The 21,268-nt window shown below is 42.7% G+C and overlaps 1 protein-coding gene across 2 annotated transcripts in view; it reads right to left on the bottom strand.

The window, feature by feature from the left end:
- Positions 1–18,372, bottom strand: part of NDP (norrin cystine knot growth factor NDP) — a 52,990-nt gene extending 34,618 nt beyond the window's left edge. Inside the window, exon 1 of one of the 2 annotated variants that reach the window (XM_058713127.1) lies at positions 18,221–18,372. The gene's annotated coding sequence lies outside the window, so the exon portion shown is untranslated. Of the gene's footprint in view, positions 1–10,280; positions 10,513–18,220 lie in introns of those variants that run through there. The other variant, XM_058713126.1, reaches the window with a different exon arrangement.
- Positions 18,373–21,268: the final 2,896 nt, after the last annotated feature.

Genomic DNA, 21,268 nt, shown 5'->3' on the forward strand with positions numbered 1-21,268 from the left:
GCCGCCTTCGGCTCAGGTCATGATCTCGCAGTTCGTGAGTTCGAGCCTCGCGTCGTGCCCTGCGTTGACAGCTCGGAGCCTGGAGCCTGCCTCGGATTCTGTGTCTCCCTCTCTCTCTGCCCCTCCCCTGCTCATGCTCGGTCTCTGTCTCAAAAATGAACAAACAAAAAACAAAAACAAAAACAAAAACGACGGTGAGCTACTAACCACATGCCTATTAGAATGGCCAAAATCCAGAACAACGACAACACCAAACACAGGCGAGGATGTGGAGCGACAGGAACTCTCATTCATTGTGGGTGGAAATGCAAAACAGTACAACCACTTTGGAAGACAATTTGGCAGTTTCTTGCAAAAGTAAACATACTCTAACCATATGATCCAGCAGTTGTGCTCCTTAGTATTTACCCAAAAGGGTTGAAAACTATACCATACAAAAACCTGCACATGGATATTCATAGCAGCTTTATTCATAAGTGCCCCAACTTGGAAACAACCAAGCTGTTTTCGGTAGGTGGACAGATCAATAAACTCCTGTACATCCAGACAGTGGAATACTATTCAGTGCTAAAAGGGAATAAGCTATCCAGCCATGACAAGACAGAGAAGAATCCTGAATGCATACTACTCTCCGATTGTATATGTCAAGAATACCTCAATAAAGCTTACATTCGTGGAAAATGCACATTCCTACGTGAAAGAAGCCAATCCGAAAGGCTACCTACCGTATGATTCCAACGATATGGCATTCTTGAAAACGCAAAACTATGGAGACAGTAAAGTGATCAGTGTTGGCCAGGGGTTGGTGTGGGTAAGGAATGAATAGGCCAAACATGGAGAATTTTTAGTATGGTGAAAATAGTCTGCAAGATATCGTAATGATGGATAGATGTCATAATACGTTTGTCCAAACCCATAGAATGTCCAGCACCAAGAGTGAGCCTTAATGTAAACTATATGGACTTTGGGTGATAATGATGTCAATGTAGGTTCATCAGTTGTGACAAATGTACCAGTCTGGTGTGAAATGTTGATATTGGGAGAGGGTGTGTGTGCATGGGGAGGGGAGACAGGGGAAACACGGGAACTCTCTGTACTTTCCGCTCAATTTTTTTTGTGGACTTAAGTCTACTCTGAAAAATAAAGTCTATGTAAAAAAAACCAACAACATAACACACCCTCTTTCTCCCCCCACCCACCGCATGAACTGTTACCCAATTAAGCAGACAGCCTCGAGGGGCAGGGGGAAACTCCCCAGGCAATTCTAAAGCACGATCAGAATTAAGAACCAGCCTTTAACCATTATAAAAATACCCAGTCAATTCAATGAGCAATTTCACAATGTAAATTCAAGCTAATGAACCACTGCATATGTACTAATTTTAGTGAATAATCTCTTTTGGCACGGTTTTCACCATTTTATGAGAATCTTCAAAGCATTGAGAGGATATCTTTTTCATACAGCATACTGTACATCTCATCAAAGCATAAATCAGGGCAATCTTCAGTTTATAAAAAGATGACGAAAGAAAAAAGACTCTCAGCCCTAAATTCAAGCACCTTTTGAACTTTATAAAAAGTGATTTAAGAGCCACATTGTTAGTGCAATAAGAAAACTAAGATTTTTATCTAGCCCTTTTCTTTTTAAATACATTCTTCTATCCGCGAGTTACTCCAGAAAGATAGTGAACAATCATTTTATACACACAATTAGAAATGCAAAGATTCAAAGCAGTCCGAAGAACATTTGAGAAAGAAAAAAAAAAAAAAAAGGACATATTTAGGGGGGAAACAAATCCTCTAACAAAATGTGTCAGCTTGCTAATAAGCTCTTCCTTATTTAGGGGAGAAATAGAACTCAAATCATCAGTTAGTACTATGCCACACTACTGGGCATGGGGTGCTTCATACTAGCCGTAAGGACCCCGATATCCATTTTATTTCAAAGGTCTTAGTCCTCACTCCACAGGAGCCCTCAATAATATCGGACACAAACGAGCCACTCTTCCTTCAAATTTTTCTTCCCTGGCATCCTTTTCTTTCATGGCCTCAATGCTCTTCACTAACACCCACCTGAATGATTTATCTAGTTCATGGTTCCTACGTCACCTCCACGTCGATCTCTGTTCTCAGCCTGGTTTCCGAACTTCAGAACAGGAATTGCCACTTATTCCTGAGAAAACGCCATTTAAATCTCCCATGGGCACCTCTCACCGGGATACCAAGTGCAACTGATTATCCTCTTAGTCGCCACCACTCTTAACTCAATTGCACCACGGATGCCCCAGCCTGGCAAATCTCATTAGCTCAGCAATTTGGGCAGAGTCGTTAAACTCCTTACAACCTCAGTTACTTCATCTGTTTTATGGGTAAAGAAAACCAATTTACGAGGCTCGGCGTGAAGGTTATTTGAGGCATTGAGCTGACATGATTTCAAAGATTATCGCTGTGTGTTGTTACCCTGCTGGAGAACGCCAACGGAAATGGTGAACTCAGCCCCAGCTACAAACAGGCCCAAGGTCTTCGACTCCCATGTTAAGATGCCTATAAAACTACTGGCAGGCTAGGAAGTAATGACTTTCTCTACAGAATGAAACCGAACTGCTTCAGTCATATTTGAACTTCAACTTCTTTGGTTCTTCCTGTAAGATAATAGACTCTGCTGTCAACTCTTGATTCTTCTTTAAGAATCAAAGAGATTCTTAAATTTCCCAGTATTAAGAAATAGTCACTTCCTTTAGTACCAAAGGCGACATTCGTTTGGAAATAACATTCTTAATTAACTTTGCATGTCTCCGTGATCAAGGACAAACTACGTTCACTAGTAGCTCACCAAATTCATGTTAGGCCAGTTTTCATCTTACTTAAGGTCAGTTTCACGCAGAAAGTTACTATAAAGAGTTTGTACTGACAGCTTCTAATTCACGTATACTTTTCAAAGGATGAATAATCATTCACTTGATGTTCAGAGAAAGATTATAGTTCTTGATCTTCCCCCCCGCCACGCAAAAAGATACCACTCATCATACTTCCCACTTCTTTATTTTTCCCCAAAGAATTGTTTTCACATATTGAACCATTTCCCCAAATTTGTGACTTTTTCAATCAAAACTTCATTTTAAAAATCACATGTGGTGGTTTGAGTCAAGAAAAAAATAACGGGCATAGAGGCATGCTATAGCTGTTCCGTGTGATGAATAAAGGCAGCTTGATTTTATCCATTTACTTATTCAATCTGTATTTATCAAACACCTATTAAGTGCAGAAGGCTCCGTCTTTCCTAATGGGGCTGATGGGTAATTATGCTTTTAGAAATGTCTTCAGATTTTCCCAGATCTCTGAGGAATTATTTTCAGATCTCTTTTTTCAGTCCCACTCATTCATTTATTCAACAGATAATTTTTGAGCAGAGCCACGCCCTGTGTTAGGCCTTGGAGACAGAACAGCAAAGGACACGAACAAGGTCCAAGCTCTCGTGAAGCAGAAATTCCATTAGGGAGGCTGACAACAGGCTCATAAACAGACAATATACTTTCAGGAATTAGTAAGCGCCATGGTGACAATCAAACAAAAAACAATAGTAAAGATGGGGCTCCTGGGTGGCTCTGTCGGTTGAGTGTCAGACTCTTGATTTCGGTTCAGGTCATAATTCAGGGTTGTGGGATCAAGCCCTGCATTGGGCTCTGTGCTGGGCATGGGGCCTGCTTGAGAGTCTCTCTCTCCCCCTCTTTCTGTCCCTCCCCCACTGGTGTGCACACACACATGCTCTCTTAAAAAATAGTAATAGGGGCGTCTGGGTGGCTCAGTCCGTTAGGCGTCTGACTTCGGCTCAGGTCATGATCTCACAGTTTGTGGGTTCGAGCCCCGCGTCGGGCTCTGTGCTGACAGCTCAGAGCCTGGAGCCTGTTTCGGATTCTGTGTCTCCCTCTCTCTCTACCCCTCCCCTGTTGGTGCTCTGTCTCTGTGTCTGTCTCTCAAAAATAAATAAACGTTAAAAAAAAATAGTAATAATAAGGAGATCCAGAGTGAAGGGGACTATTATTTTGGAGTGGGCAACCAGGAAACGCACTCAGGAGGAAGTGATATTTGAACACAGATGTGGGTGAGAGGTAAGAGAGAGTCATGTTGGGAGAGGATCATTCCAGGCAGAGGAAACAGAGCAAGAGTAGAAGAAAATGAGGCAAGGGCCAAATCACGTAAAGCCTTGTAGCCATGATGAGGATTTTGAGAGTATTCTAAATGTGATGAGAAGTCATCTGGGAGTTTCAAACTAGAAAGTGACATGACCTGATTCAGGTTTATAAAGGATGACCCTGGGGGGCGCCTGGGTGGCTCAGTCGGTTAAGCGTCCGACTTCGGCTCAGGTCATGATCTCACAGCTCGTGAATTTGAGCCCCGCGTCGGGCTCTGTGCTGACAGCTCAGAGCCTGGAGCCTGCTTCGGATTCTGTGTCTCTCCCTCTCTCTGCCCCTCCCATGCTCATGTTCAGTTTCTCTGTCTCTCAATAATAAATAAACCTTAAAAAAAAATTAAAAAAATAAAAAGGATGACCTCGGGGTCTTTTGCGGAAATAGTCTGGTTAGGAGGCGAATGCAATGAAACATGGTTAAATTCTGACTGTATTTTGAAAGTAGAGCTCTTGCAGAACTGGCTGAAGGACCGAATGTATGGTTTAGGTGAAGAAGAGGAATAGGCAATGACACACTTAGGTTTTTGGTAGGAACACAATGGGTGATCGGTTGGCGTTCTCATTGCACTGAAACCGCGGATGAGGGAGGCAGAACCAAGAATTGGGATTTGGGCGTAATAGAACACCTATTGTGCAACAGGGAAAAATGGCTACCACACAGACCAGACCTGTAAGAACATCACTCATTGGAAGAAAACTCATGGGGAACAGGATTGGGGCAGATACGTGAGTTCCACATGGCCCCTCCCACTCTGGGGTACCTTCGCGTCTGATGCCAGATGTCGGAGAGGGGCATGACTTTTGGGATGTGGGGCTTTTAAGCTGAATGGGTAGGGAAGAGCCAGGTTCTTCTCTGACATGATGAGGGGCCAGGACGTAAAAGCAGTATGAAAGAGTCGAGCTGTGCCCCATTCCTATCCTGCCAGCTCCTCTTCCCGTGTTAAGGGAGTGAGTGAAGGGTCCAGACCTTGTGCCGCAGCTGTAGGGACAAAGAGAGCCTAGCAGCAGGATTTGTCACACTAGTGCTCACGATTAAAGGAGCACCAGCTTCAATTTGGGCATGTTTGGAGGGCTGAGGTCCAAGTCTCATGGTCGACCAGGATTGATGTCCTTAAGTACTAAGCCTTGGCCAGCTTCTACGGAGATTTGCAAGAGGCCAACTTCCTCTCTACAGGGGATAAATCACAGACAAATTAATACTTACCTCGTAGTAAAAAAAAAAACTTGGACTAAGTTGGTAGAGGGGTGAAATGTGCTTGGATTCTGCAAACAGTCTGAATGTAGATTTTCTTTTTTTTTTTTTTTTTGAATGTAGATTTTCTAAAACAAAAACACAACAACAAACCAACCAACCAACCAAACAAACAAAAAAAAAACCTCTTGCTAATGGATTGATCTCATGAGCTGAGGGGGAAAAGAGGTCTCGAGAAGCACGTAGAGTTTTTTTGTCCCGAACAGCTGATTTCATCTTGTTGTCACTCACTGAAATAAGGAAGGTTAAAGAAGTGCGTAGTGAGGGCGGAGGTGAGATCAAGGAGGTTCTGATCTGGACATGGTTGATAGACACCCAAGTAGAGAGGCGGCCAGCACCTGGAGTTTAGGGGAGAGATCTGTGTAGCTGATACAAGTTTTGGGGTCATCGGCACATAGGCGCCTTTTAAAACCATGGGACTAGGGGCGCCTGGCTGGCTCAGTCAGTTCAGCATCCGACTCTTGATTTCAGCTCAGGTCGCGATCTCACAGTTCGTGAGCTTGAGCCCCACATCGAGCTCTGCGCTGACAGTGTGAAACCTGCTTGGGATTCTCTGCCCCTCCCCTGCTCTCTCTCTCTCTCAAAAATTAATAAATATTTTTTTTTAATTAAAAAAACAATAGAGCCAGGGGACTGGATCCTCTCAGGAGCAAATATAAAAGAGAAAGGGCCACAAATTGAACTCAGCCTGAGTTATAATCAATATTTAGAAATCTGGAGAAGGCCTAATACCCACTTCTCCTAATGCCCACTAGACTCTCGGTTGCCTACACCAAGAAAAGAAGGAAGATTCAAGCCCAATATAATCTCAAAATAATGCCTGTGATTTACCGCATAAGGCAGGCCTGAGACAGACTGGAAGCGTCCCGTTCCAAGGCCATGGGGGAGTATTTTTGCAAACACAGATACAAAACATGACGAACATACACATATTAAACCACAGCTTTCTCTTCACTCCTCCAAGGAGAATTACCTATCAGCTGAACAAAAAATTGGCAAAATTCGTCTCTTGCAGAGATTTCAATTAAAATGATATAATTATCTCAAAGTTTTTTTGGAGAAGATTTGTTTTTCTTTCGAACGCAACATCTTATCCTATTTTTAATTGGGCTATATTTTACTCTGTCCTCCCATAAAACCACAGAACTATTAAATTAGTAGACATTCCCTTCGTGGGATATGTCTGCTTTCTGCTTCAAGAGGAGGCCTTTCAGGCCAATGTTCTTTGGCCTGAGTTACAGAGCAACGATGTTTCCTATATGGTTATTTTACCGCAGATCAGGCTTATATTCTCTAATACTCTAGGGAGAAATCATCAAGGAAATTTGAAAATGCCATCGGCCTTCCCTCCACTTTCGAATCTACAGCCAGGCATTGGTTGTGGCCTAAGCTAAATGAAGTAGACATTAAATCATGGTTAGTAATATTTAATCAGGAACCGAAAGAGTCTTGGTTGGTAGGAATGGAGCAACAAGTAAAAATTAGGGAACTAGTCTGGTCCCTCTTTGTGTTAGTTTATTTCTTCCCCTCTAACACAAAAAGATCACGAAAATGTAATGGATCGGATTCTAAAATGTGTCAGGTAGGGGCGCCTGGGTGTCTCGGTCGGTTAAGCGTCCGACTTCAGCCAGGTCACGATCTCGCGGTCCGTGAGTTCGAGCCCCGCGTCGGGCTCTGGGCTGATGGCTCGGAGCCTGGAGCCTGTTTCGGATTCTGTGTCTCCCTCTCTCTCTGCCCCTCCCCTGTTCATGCTCTGTCTCTCTCTGTCTCAAAAATAAATAAACATTAAAAAAAATTTAAAAAAATAAATAAATAAATAAATAAATAAATAAATAAATAAAATGTGTCAGGTACAATATATGTGTGAGCACTGCCGAGACATTTCTGGGAAAATAAACAATAACTAATGAAGGGTGTGGCCAAAACACCTACTGCTCACCCAATATTCATGTACTCTTACATTTGTCAGCCTCCTCGTTGTTGATGGGATGATGTGACTGGTTCTGGCCAACAGGCAGAAAAGGTGTCACCCCTGGGTCACGCCATTTAGGACCTCGGGCACCAACTCTTCACTTCTTTCTTCCCATACTTTGGTGACCCGAAGGCCATGTGCTAAGATTGCAACATTGCCCGTGGAAGCGGCCTGTATCACGGAATCTCTCCATGAAAGACAACTGGTCTGGAGCGTTGCCCAACCCAAGGTGGAATTCAGGTAAATGTGAAGTAAGTCTTTGTTGTATTCAGCTACAGAGATTTGGGGGTTTGGGTTTTCCCATAGCGTATATGTATATAGTGATACAAAAGGAAACTTTCCTCAAGAGACACTCCCAAAAGGATCAATGAAATATCAAAGGGTTCATAAATAGACCCGTGTTTACTTACAAGTATAGTATATGGCAATGAGGTCTTAAATCAGTGAGGAAATACGGATTACTGGTGCATGTCTAAGTTAACAAATGAACCCCAAACCTAGTGTTCCAAAACAACAGTAAGCATTTATTGTCTCCCACAGTGGGTCAGGAATTCTGACAGAATGGCATGGCGATAGCTCGTCTCCACACCCTGCACAGTGTTTAGAGCCTCAGCTGAGGCAGCTCAGAGGCTGAGGGCCAGATTTTCCTGAGGGTTCATTCACTCACGTGTCTAAGGCTGATGCTGGCTGTTGGCTTGAGGCTTAGTTGGGACCGGCAGCTGGAACACCCACGTGTGGCCTCTCTGCATGGCCTGGACAGCCTCACAACATGGTGGCTGGGTTTTAAGGGTGAATGTAAGCAAAAAAAAAAAAAGGGCTGTGCTCCCTATGGCGACCTGAGCCTTCGCAGTCACACAGCATCACTTTTGCCACATCCTACTGATTGAGGCAGTTACAGTGGTTCACCCAGGTTTAAGGGAGAGAATACAGACACTGCCTTTCAGTGGAGAAGTGTCCACGTCGTGTTATAAGAAGGGCATGAAGGATGGGAAAAAAATATATATATACATGGACTTACCATCTCTGAAAAATACAATCTGTCACAGTGAAAATGAGTAATGTGTTTGTTAAGGAACCAATACTACTTTGGGACAAGCTGATTTTTGCCCTCCTACTATGGAGATGAGAATAACAGACATTTTCTTACACACAGATATTGGTTTGGACAGATTACTGAAACTCTAGCTAATAATTACATGAAGGAAGAGAGGCAGCCGATAAGCTTTTCTAAAATTAAAGATGTTTTGGTAGACCTTCCTCGAATTACAAACTAGTATATAGGTTAAATGTCCATATGCGTTATTTTATGTAGTTATCTTGTACGTTTGGAAATAATTGGGGTCATTTACTGAGATATCTTTAATGTTCAGAGCCTTGAAAAATTCCAGACCAAAGATATTTTTGCTGCTGCATATGAAATAGAGTTTGGGTTTCTATTTCCTATGTGTCTATGTACTGTAGTAAATGAAAAACAATTTTCTAGGAGGATCTTGGCCTGGCCCATGGTGTGCCCCTGTCTCACCTTAAAGCAGAGGTAATATGGCTCCCTATTCAGTCATATACCCTTATTAAGTGATTCCCAGCTTTTTGCAAATGGATGTCAACCCTACTCCCGGGTGATCGACCGTCTGCAAAAGTATTCCAACATACAAAGGCTGACTGTCAGAACTTATCAGAGCGCAATCTCAAACCCTCTGTTGCTCTATTTTTCATTTAATGTTTGTCTGAAATAAAAAGAAAATGTCTGGGGAAGATTACTTGAGGGATATAGAATTCCCCCTGTTCATATAGAATCATACAGAATCCCCCCATTCATTACTCTGCTCAGATCCCCGGGATCCCTTATAACAGTGTGTGCCCCCTCTCCCAACTTCTGCAACACTTTTTGGGAAGACATTAGAGCAGGAAGTACCAGGGAGTTTACATCACCCGCACCCAGACCCCTACACCCCCCTTTGGCCAATGACTGGTGGGTGTAGGACAGTTCCTTTGCCCCGGGTCAGGACAGACTCTGAGTTGTAATTTCTCCTCCAGAGCCCCCTGTAGGATCAGGTTCAGGTTGGGACGTCACTCGACCTCACACCCTTCCTCAGCTTCTTCCCCTTCTTCCCTCTTGTCTGCCCCAACGCTCTTGCCAGTTTCTCCTGGGAACACGTTTTAAAGAAATCAAATTTTGAGGGCACAAATTTGAGCCCTCATGTTAGGGAGGGTCTGCTTCTGGAGAACAAGACATTAGTGCTCTCCATTTCCTTAGATATTCTACTGTGGGGAATACGTTTAGGAATTCCCTGAGCTTGCGCCAATGGGTTAACAAGGCATAAAGACATAGAAAGTCACAGGATGAACGCATCCAAGATTAGGTAAACAAGATTAGGTAAACAGGGCAAAGGCATAGGAATAGGAAATCTCAGGATGAAAGCATCCAAGATGAGGTAAACAAGATTAGGCATTCAGGGCGGAAGCATCTCCCAACTTAGTACAATAGCAGAAAGCCACTTTCACAGGAAGGAAGGACAAAAACAGGAACACAGGGGGCTACAGTCCACGCAGGACAAAGTTGCCCAGAGCAGAGCTAATTAGCAAAAGAAAGGTGCCTTGTTGACCCTGAGGTAGCATGCTCTGCCTTTCTTGTCCCCTAGGCAAGTTTAGACAAACAGATGTGGTGTCTCATGTCTGCTGTAAACAACCATCCTCCCGGTGCCAGGATTTTGTTTTGTATCGACCCAAACCCCTGACACCGCGTATCTTCAAAACCCCCTTTCCCCCACACCCATGAGTTAATGTTCACGATTTCATTGTCTCCTTGTGCACGTCCATCATGCATGCAGGCCTTCTGATCCTAATAAAAACGGAGCAAGGACCCTTACCTGGGGCTCTTGTCTCCTCCTGGACATCAGCCTCTCTTGTATTTTAATCCCGCGTCCGCGCTCTTGCTGGACAAGAGAGAATTCCAGACCCAGAGTCTACGACAGATGGTGACGCCGGCGGGATTGGAACCCAGAGCACTACAGGCCGACATGGCCAGGAGGCGGTGCGACTCAAGGACTGCAGGACGCCATGGAGCGACTAAAGAGCTCCAAGAAAAAGGCACCAGATTACAATCTCTTCCTGACGAGGTAAGAGATAAGCGAAACTATATTAGTATTCGCTGCCGCAGAACTTTTGAGAGATTTATCATGGGAGACTCCCTATCCCCCAAACAGGAACGACACATTCGTATTTTATAGTCATTGGAAAAGGTGGCCAACATTATCCTCAATCAGAAAGCACTCCTTACATTATTATTTTTTTTACAGATTTTTAAAAAATTTTTTTTTAACGTTTATTTATTTTTGAGACAGAGAGAGACAGAGCATGAACGGGGGAGGGGCAGAGATAGAGGGAGACATAGAATCGGAAGCAGGCTCCAGGCTCTGAGCCATCAGCCCAGAGCCCGATGCGGGGCTCGAACTCACGAACTGTGAGATCGTGACCTGAGCTGAAGTCGGACGCTTAACCGACTGAGCCACCCAGGTGCCCCACTCCTTACATTATTAATGAGTACCCAGCAACACTGCCCTTGGTTCCCCAAACAGGGAACTTGTGATCTTGACGTTTGGGAACAAGTAGGGAAAACATCTAAAGCTGGGCATTCTGAGGGGGCTAATGTCCCCCCTGAGGTGGTCCTCACTTGGTCCCTTGTCCACACTGCCCCTCTCCCCTTGAGTTCAGAGGATGTATATAAAGATGTAAAATTACCCAAAAGAAGAGGAAAACCCTGAGCTTTTTTTAGTCAGCCTGTGCCTTCGGTGCCTTTACAGCCCGCACCTCCCCCTCCCTCAAAAAGATGGGACGATATTGAGCCTCTAAAAACCTCACTGACCGGTTCCGATAAGGTCCTTACCCCAATGCAAAAGTACGTGAAGGAAGCTCATAAGGCCGGTAAATTCCAGCGGTTTCCCATTGTCAGGCAAAGTAGGCAATATGTCCATGAAGGCCTGCTCTTTCCAATAGTAAAGGAATGGCAAGAATCAGTTCAGCTGTATGCCCAGCACAGCCCTTGTGCAATCGGCATTTTAGAAAATACTTGTGGCACTCATTCCACGTGGGCCTGGGACTGGGGCTCCCTTACGAACATCGTTTTGACCCCGGCCCAACACGCTATCTATGCCCAAGGGTTTCGGGCTGCTTGCGTGGCTTGTGCTAAGCAACACTTTGACGCTGATGTTCCGGCGTCTTTTGAACGACTGTCCAGCACAGGGCAATATTCCCAACCAAGGCAGCGAGCCCAGCTTCCAGTCATTGACAATAAAACAATGCACTGAAATAGTGCAGTGGATCTTCCACAGGCCATCCCTAATACAGGCACTCTAACTTTCTCACTGTTTCCCCCCCGATACCCTCCGGTTACTCTAACCGTATGTGGGGGCTTCTCCCTCATTCATTTCCCGGCTTAAGAACGATGATGATTAGCGCCAACTGTCTCTGGCTAAGGGTCTACCTCGGGATGGAGATTTCAAGGAATATTCTCAAGCAGCTGCCGAAACTCCTTTTGTCTCAGGGAACTTCCCTGTCTTCTCTGGCCAGATACGGACTGCCCAGATCCCACTAGTGGAAAACCAAATAATACAAAACACAACAAAAATCGCTATCTTGCTCATCTCTCTGAGCCGACAGGCTTTAGGACCACGTGAACTCTTTCTCTGTCCTCTGCGCCTTTATCTGCCTTCGGGCCTCTTGGTGGCGGCACCTCACCTTTTCTGCCTTCCCTTCCTCCCCACCTGTCAGAAAGCAAAAAACACCCCCTTAGACTTATGCCGCCTGCTTCAGATTTCCTCGCTGTTTCCACCAGAAAAAAATTGACAGTGGTAAACTTTTTTTTTTCCAAAAAAAAAAAATTTTTAAGTTTCTTTATTATTGACAGAGACAGAGTGTGAGCATGCGCTGGGAGGGGCCGAGAGAGAGAGAGAGAGAGAGAGAGACAGAATCCGAAGCAGGCTCCAGGCTCCGAGCTGTCAGCACAGAGCCTGACGCGGGGCTCGAACTCAAGGACCGTGAGTGAGATCCTGACCCGGGCCGAGGTCAGACGCTCAACCGACTGAGCCACCCAGGCGCCCCAACAGTGGTAAACTTTTAAGGGGACACAGTTGAAATCTAATTAAGGTAGACATGTCTTTTGAATTATTAAAATTAAATAATAAAACTTCATTCTACTAAGGTTTACTAAAGGTCACATAAACTCATGTTATCTCTGTTCCAATTTGTCAGCAAGAGGACGACTTAAAGGAATGGTGAACTGAGTCCGTCTCATAGTTTTCAGGCATAATTGTTAAAATAGCTTTCAGGGTCTTTGGTAACCTAAAACTTGAACGTTTTGCTTAAATGACACATTGAATTAAGTTCGTCAGACATTTAGGCCTCTTCCAAATCAAACGGGATGCTGCAGCTTTGCTTGCTAAACATAGGTTTATGCTTCTGACTTCTTATGGCAAAAAACCCACAAAAACTAAGAATATTTAAACCCATTAAAAAAAAAAAACCATGCTCTATGCTTAATAGATTCATAAGTCTGCCACCTAAAAAATTTCTGATGTAACAGACAGTTCATAATTGCTTACTACTTAGTTTTCAAGGGAGACTAAGGTTTCTAAAAGTTAACATTCTGCTAAATGTAATCAAAGCTAATGGAAATAAGTAACTTCGTCTATAAAAAAGTAAGAGATACGTAAGAAAGAAAGATACAAAAAATGAAAATACATTTTTGTTACAGGTAATAAATAAATAAGTAAATAAATACACACATATATTTATAAATAAATAAATACATACATATATTAAAAATAAATATACACATATATTTATGTATGAACATATACATATATTTATTAATTATAAATAAATATAATTTCACCAAAAGGGTAAAACAGGACACAATGCCCTTTTTAAGTTGTTTTACTTAAGCCTTGGTTGGAATTGCCCATTCCTTATAATCCACAAGGCCAAGCAATTGTAAAATGAGCACATAATACGCTCCAAAATGAGCACAATATGTTAAAAAAAACAAAAAGGGGGAGATACTCCTGACTGTCTGCGTGACGACTTCAGCTCCTTCTGAATTGTGCTATGATTACTCTTAAGTTTTTAAATCTTAATCCTCAAGGACTACCTGCTGCTGAGTGACATTCTTCAAAATCAGATAAACCCTCTCAAGCTAGGACGCTATACAAAATCCCTGAATGGGGGTCCACACAGACTGGGCCCACTAAACATCACACCCGGGGTCGAGAATATGCTTGTGTTCTTTCAGATTCCAGACCTCTGTGGATTCTCTCTCAGTTGGGGAAGCTGTACCATGGCATGGTGGAGACCCCCAGGATATCTTCCAATGAACCAGGACATCCAGAGAATGACTCTGAATGAGTAGCCACCACCCCCACCCCCTTTTTCAAGATGGAGGATGCCTCTTCATGGACTCCTCATCCTGAAACCACTCCACAGACCATCAGCCTCCAAACCATCCAAAAGCAAAAGAAGGACCAGGAGCTGGTCATGACGGTCCTCAAACACAAGACTGGAAGAACCAAGAAAAACAAAAAGGGGCAACTGTGGGGAATAAGCTTAGAAATTCCTGAGTTTGCACCGATGGGTTAACAAGACATAAAGACATAGAAAGTTACAGGATGAACGCATCCAAGATTAGGTAAACAAGATTAGGTAAACAGGGCGGAAGCATCTCCCAACTTAGTACAATAGCAGAAAGCCACTTTCACAGGAAGGAAGGACAAAAACAGGAACACAGAGGGCTACAGTCCACGGCAGGGCAAAGTTGCCCAGAGCAGAGCTAATTAGCAAAAGAAAGGTGCCTTGTTGACCCTGAGGTAGCATGCTCTGCCTTTCTTGTCCCCTAGGCAAGTTTAGACAAACAGATGTGGTGTCTCATGTCTGCTGTAAACAACCATCCTCCCGGTGCCAGGATTTTGTTTTGTATCGACCCAAACCCCTGACACCGCGTATCTTCAAAACCCCCTTTCCCCCACACCCATGAGTTAATGTTCACGATTTCATTGTCTCCTTGTGCATGTCCATCATGTATGCAGGCCCTCTGATCCTAATAAAAACGGAGCAAGGACCCTTACCTGGGGCTCTTGTCTCCTCCTGGACATCAGCCTCTCTTGCATTTTAATCCTGCGTCTGCTCTCTTGCTGGACAAGAGAGAACTCCAGACCCAGAGTCTATGACATTCTACTAGCTTTCTGTGAATTAGGGTGACTCACTAGAGAGTAGGATACATGGTGTAGTTCTTTTTGGTTTTTTCTTTCATTTAAATTCAAGTTAGTTAACATGTAGTGTGGTATTGGTTTTAGGAGTAGAATTTAGTGGTTCATCACATATAACACCCACTGCTCATCCCAACAAGTGCCCTCCTTAATGCCCATCACACATTTAGCCCATCCCCTCACCCAGCACCTCACCAGCAACTCTCAGTTTGTTCTCCGCATTTAAGAGTCTCTTATGGTTTAGTTCTAACGGATCAGAATCTAGACACCAAGGAGATCCCTAGGAGAACTGTGTGTACATTAATGTTCCAGAAACACTTTTCTGAGAAAGTGCTTTATGAACTGGTTCAAGAAGAAGTAAGACACTGGAATAGACCAGAAATAGAAATGAAATAGACTGGAGTAGACCAGAAATAGACTGTGGAAGAAATCACAAACCTTGTCAAAAATGAATTATTGAGTTATTTTCATTTTTATAATATTCCAATGCTATTTAAATAATTCCAAAGTAGAGAAAGCAATGGAAAGTTTCCAACTCATTTTACGAAGCTAGCAAAACCACGATGTTAAAACCTGATAAAGATTAAACACTCAGAGACAAAGCTTATTAAATAGTCCAGCAAATATGTACAAACAAAAATCCTAAACATTGCATTCATTAACCGAATCCAGCGTGAAAAGAAAAGAATAGTACACCACAATAGAAACAAATTTATACTAGGAATGCAAGAGTTATTTAATATTTAAAAATCGATTCACATAATTTATCACATCAAGGGAGAAGAGAAAAAAATTCAACAGACATCCCAAATTAATTAATCAGTGATAAAATTAAATACCATGCATTACAAATATGTGTAGTAAACTGGGACTAGAAGAAAAATTTGCCAACATGATAAATAGCATATTTTGCAAACCAACGATTTACGTCATTCTGACAGGCTTTTCAATTGAAGAGAGGAATAATATAAGGATGCTTCACATCATCACTATTCTTTTTCATTTGTTGTAAGTCCCAAACCACATAAGGAAACAAGAAAAGAAATGAGAGGCATAAACACTGGAGAGAGAATAGAAGTAATGCCATTTTGAATTTTTTTCTTTTTAAAATTTTTTTTTTTCAACATTTTTTATTTTATTTTTGGGACAGAGAGAGACAGAGCATGAACGGGGGAGGGGCAGAGAGAGAGGGAGACACAGAATCGGAAACAGGCTCCAGGCTCCGAGCCATCAGCCCAGAGCCTGACGCGGGGCTCGAACTCACGGACCGCGAGATCGTGACCTGGCTGAAGTCGGACGCTTAACCGACTGCGCCACCCAGGCGCCCCTTGAATTTTTTTCTTGAAACTTCAAGAAAATCATCCACGAAAAGGTTGTCACTACTAGGAAGTGATGGGCAACAACACAAATTTACAAGTATCGATAACTTTCACATATTAAAAAATAAATATTATTTCATTCACAAAATGAACAAAAAATATAACCTATTTACAAATGATCTTAACAAGAAATGTGCAACACTGTGTAAAGAAAACAGGGGCGCCTGGGTGGCTCAGTCGGTTGGGCGTCCAGCTTCGGCTCAGGTCATGATCTCAGTCTGTGAGTTTGAACCCCGCGTCAGGCTCTGTGCCACAGCTCAGAGCTTAGAGCCTGCTTGGGATTCTCTCTCTCCCTCTCTCTCTCTGTCCCTCCCCTGCTCATGCTCTCCCTCTCTCAAAAATAAATAAAATAAACTTTCGTAAAATAAAAAAGAAAAGAAAACAAAAATGGACTTAAAAGAAGAGTTTAGAATACAATGCAGAAGCACCCTGTATTTCTGGATAGGAAAACCCATTATTACTAAAGTGTTAATTCTTCCCAGTTTGCTTTACAAATGTGATACATTTCTAATCTAATCCAACACCAACTTCACATTCTTGCAACTTGACCAAAGGCTTTTCAAGTTTATCCAGAAGGATAAACAGGCAAGAATAACCAAGAAAAATTTTTAAAGAAAAATGAGAAGGGACTTGAAGCCAAATGTTGAAATATATTATAAAGCCGCAATAATTTGAACAATGTGGTGTGGATGCAGGACTAGCCAAACAATTCAAGGTAACAAAAATAGAAAGTCCAGAACAGACACGGGAATGTTTAAGAATTTAGCATATGATAGCTGTCTCATTTAAAAACCATATTTTTATAGAACTTGACTAAATATTTGTGGAAAAATTCATTTAACTTCGTTACATTCCAGAATAGATTTCAGCTGGGCTAAAAAAAATGTAAATTTTTAGGGGGAAAAAAAAGCACAAACTATTCCAGAAGAGAATATAGATACACATTTATGTAATTCTGGAGTGCAGTAGGCTTTTCAAATCATAACACTGAAAGCAACATCACAAGAAGAAAACACTGGTATCTTTCACTCTATAAAAATATTAATACCTAAAAGCAACAACAATACATATTATAAATTCAAGCCTAATGTACCCCTCTGGTGGAAGAGCACAAACAAAATTGGGAAAACATCATGACCACATATGAAGCAGAAAAATAAAAAGAGACACCATAAAGAGCTTTCACAAGTCAGAGAAAAAAGTAATGTTGGAATTGGCAAAGGCCAGGAAAATGTAATTCACCAAATTGCAGAGCCAGTCGCTTTATTTTTAGCAAAAGTGTAGCTTCTTTAACAACAGAGTGCAAATCAAAATAACCACAAGGTATACATCACCTTTTGTGTAGTCAACTGACAAGGCTGAAATAAAATTACAACACACTAAGTTTGGTGAAGTGTGCCACCCCTGGTACTCCCAAATACAGCTGACAAGAGTGTAAATTTTATAACATTCTGTGTAGAAAAGTGGTCAGATATACATATACATATATATATATGTATATATGTGTGTATATATATATACATATATATGTATATATATGTATATATATGTGTGTGTGTATACATATATATGTGTATATACATATATATGTATATATACACACACATATATATACATATATAGACGTATATATACACGTATATATGTACACGTGTATATATACATGTATATATATATACGTATATATATACACGTATACACACACACACACACACACACACATATATATATGTGTGTGTGTGTGTGTGTGTGTGTGTATATGGACCATTGGGCTTCTGGGAATTTGTCCTTAAGGAAATAATTATACATTTCTCCAATGATTTATCTGTAAGTACATCCACAGCCTCATTTCTTATAATGGCCAATCTTGGAAACCAACTCACTATTCTCTAATAAAGGATTGGCTCAATAAATAAATGCCTTTATCTAATGAAATACCTAGAAGCCATTAAATGTATTTTTTAAAGAATATTTAATGACATGGGAAAATGTGCATGATATATAGTTTAATTAAAAACAGATTGAAAAATAACATGCAGTTTGAACTTTTTGTTAAAAATTACATTCATGCATAACATAAGACAGGAAAAGCACATACCGGAATGTTAACAATGCTTTTTTCCTAGATGCTGGGATTTCAGATGATTTATAACATCTTTTTTTTTGGCTTACCTGTCGGTTTCACATTTTCTTCAGCGAGCACGCACTCTTCTATAATCAGAAATTGTCAATACATTAAAATGAAGTCAAAAATACTTTTAAGAAGTCAAAAAAGAGAAACAAGCAGTCTCGTGGACCTCTTGGTGTGTCTGATGGAAAAATCTGTTGTCAGTATGTGTTTGTCATGACAGGCAGTGCCTCCTTCAGGGGAACACCCTGGAGAGATTCTTATCCATTCTTGACAAGAACAACCAATGACAGTTGCTCTTGTCCCGAGCAGTTGACCTGTTTTTATCTGATGGACCCTATGAACCATGTAAACCAGAAAGCTTGGAGACAACCTATGTTCACCTCTGTAAACAAGGGTATGAATCTATGTGACATGTAATTGTTCCGCTTAAGAACCTTGTCATCTTGTATTTTGTGTATTCCAGTAAGTTAGTTTAAGTCTTTCCAGGAAAGACACAGAATTGGTATAAAGTTGTAAGTACACCCGCTAAGGGCTGTGAGGTAATACAAGAATTTCCCAGCATGCAAGAATCATAAAGCACAGCAGAGGGGAGTCGGTACCAGCCCCACAAAAGAACTCATTTCTTAAACAGCTGAGAATAGGTCATTCATTCACTCAACTAACATTAGTTGGGGGGCTATGATGTGCCAGATCCTGTTCTAGGTGCTGAGCAGCCGTACAGCGAATAATGAGAAAACTGCATAATTCCTGTTGTTCTGGGCTGAATTGTGCCCCTTCCCCGTTCACGTGTTGGAGTCCAAACCCCCAGCTCCTCAGAATGTGACTATATTTGGAGATAGGGTCTTCACAGAGATCATCAAGTTAAAATGGAGTCACTAGTGGGGCGCCTGGGTGGCTCTGTTGGTTGAGCATCTGACTTTGGCTCAGGTCATGATCTCACAGTTCATGGGTTCGAGCCCTGCGTCGGGCTCTGTGCTGACAGCTCGGAGCCCGGAGTCTGCTTCAGATTCTGTGTCTCCCTCTTTCTCTGCCCCTTCCCCGCTCATTCTCTCTCTCTCTCTCTTTCTCAAAAATAAACATTAAAAAAACAAAAACGGAGTCATTGGTGTCAGCCCTGACCCAGTAGGACTGGTGTCCACATGAAAACGGGACCTTTGGACACAGACACCCATAGTGGGAAGACAACGTGAAGACACATGGAGAAGAAGGTCGTCTTACAAGGGCAAGGAGACAGGCCTGGAACACACTCTCCCTCACGGCCCCCAGAAGGCACCAACACCAACAACACCTTGAGTTTAGACTTCTGGCCTCCAGAAGCATGAGACAATGAACTTTCTTTGCTTATGTCATCCAGCCTGTGGTACTTGGTTATGGCAGCCCCAGGAAATGAAGCCAGTCACCATTGAGGGGGAAAAGGAACCAATAAGTAAACAGACAAACAAGTATATCATTATGAGTGGTGAACTGTCCGGGTTGAGTACTCAGGACAGCTTGTTGCCGTGACCTGAAGGATGAGAAGGAAGAGGCCCATGACTTGGGGGAAATCATCCCAAGTAGAGGGGCAGCATGCATGCAAGTCCAGGGCAGAGAAGAAGTGAGCAGGTTCCAGAATGTAAGAGTCAAGCTAGGCCGAACAGGTCCTACGAGGAGGCACTGGTGACAGACATCCGGACCCACTAGGAGTCCTCAGCACCCAACGTGAGCCCCATCATTCATTGCTCACTTGCTTTTTTGGTCGAGTCCTTCGTTGTAAGAAGTATCTTCCGGGGCGCCTGGGTGGCGCAGTCGGTTAAGCGTCCGACTTCAGCCAGGTCACGATCTCGCGGTCCGTGAGTTCGAGCCCCGTGTCGGGCTCTGGGCTGACGGCTCGGAGCCTGGAGCCTGTTTCCGATTCTGTGTCTCCCTCTCTCTCTGCCCCTCCCCCGTTCATGCTCTGTCTCTCTCTGTCCCAAAAAGAAAAAAAAAAAAAAAAAAAAAAAAAAAAAAAAAAGAAGTATCTTCCATCACAGACACGTGAATCCAGAAAGTCTGGTGGAGTAGAAAGACCTTCCGGGATTCATCTTTTTTCTATTTTGGTTTAGTTCTTTTTTTTTTTTTTTTTGGTCTTTTTATTTATTTATTTATTGAAAACATTCCAGGAGGGGCGCCTGGGTGGCTCAGTCGGTTAAGGGTCCGACTTCAGTTCAGGTCACGATCTCGCGGTCCGTGAGTTCGAGCCCCGCGTCGGGCTCTGGGCTGATGGCTCGGAGCCTGGAGCCTGCTTCCGGTTCTGTGTCTCCCTCTCTCTCTGCCCCTCCCTCGTTCATGCTCTGTCTCTCTCTGTCTCAAAAATAAATAAACGTTAAAAAAAAAAATTAAAAAAAAAAAAAAAAGAAAACATTCCAGGATAATCAACGTACACGTACGCGTGTTCTATCAGTTTCGGGTATAGCACCAATATAGCAACTCACCAGTTCTATACGTCACTCGGGGCTCATCACCACAAGAGCACTCTTAATTTTGGGAAAGATCGCTTCGTGATACTGACTCTCTGTACTTGTGAAACTCTTTTCCCTGTCCTAAAAACTTCCGGGTGCCTCTAGCATTTCTAGGTCACTGCCTGATCCTGGTGAAATGCGTGAAAGAGTGGCGGCCACCAAGTGAGGACTTAAGTAAGCAGAAAGACTGTGACCCCATGGTCACGTGTGGATGGAGGTCTACACCTGGGAGTGTCTCGGAATCAATTCAGTTCTCTTCACGCCCTCGCGGTCATTCATCAACCACCTGCGGCCACTCATTCAGTTGCACCCTTCGCCTCGAGGGTGTCTTTCACCCCCTCATTTTGCTCTGAGGTCTAATTCCCAGTTGCCCAGTGGAACCATTATCTGGCTCTTCAGCAGACAGACACTTTAACTGGGCTCTGATAGTGTCCTCTCACTCGGATCAAGATTTTATTCTTATCACCAAGTTCCCCAAATGCTTATTTGGCTAACAGCAAATGCTCACCATGCAGTTACTTCAAAATTGATGCTATTGAAGGCTCTGTCACACATCAAACTGATCCTTCAGTAACTGCATTGAAATAGATCAGGGGCGAGGGGGGGTGGTGG

The sequence above is a fragment of the Neofelis nebulosa genome, chromosome X, assembly GCF_028018385.1.
Source record: "Neofelis nebulosa isolate mNeoNeb1 chromosome X, mNeoNeb1.pri, whole genome shotgun sequence".
Taxonomy (NCBI): Eukaryota; Metazoa; Chordata; class Mammalia; order Carnivora; family Felidae; genus Neofelis; species Neofelis nebulosa.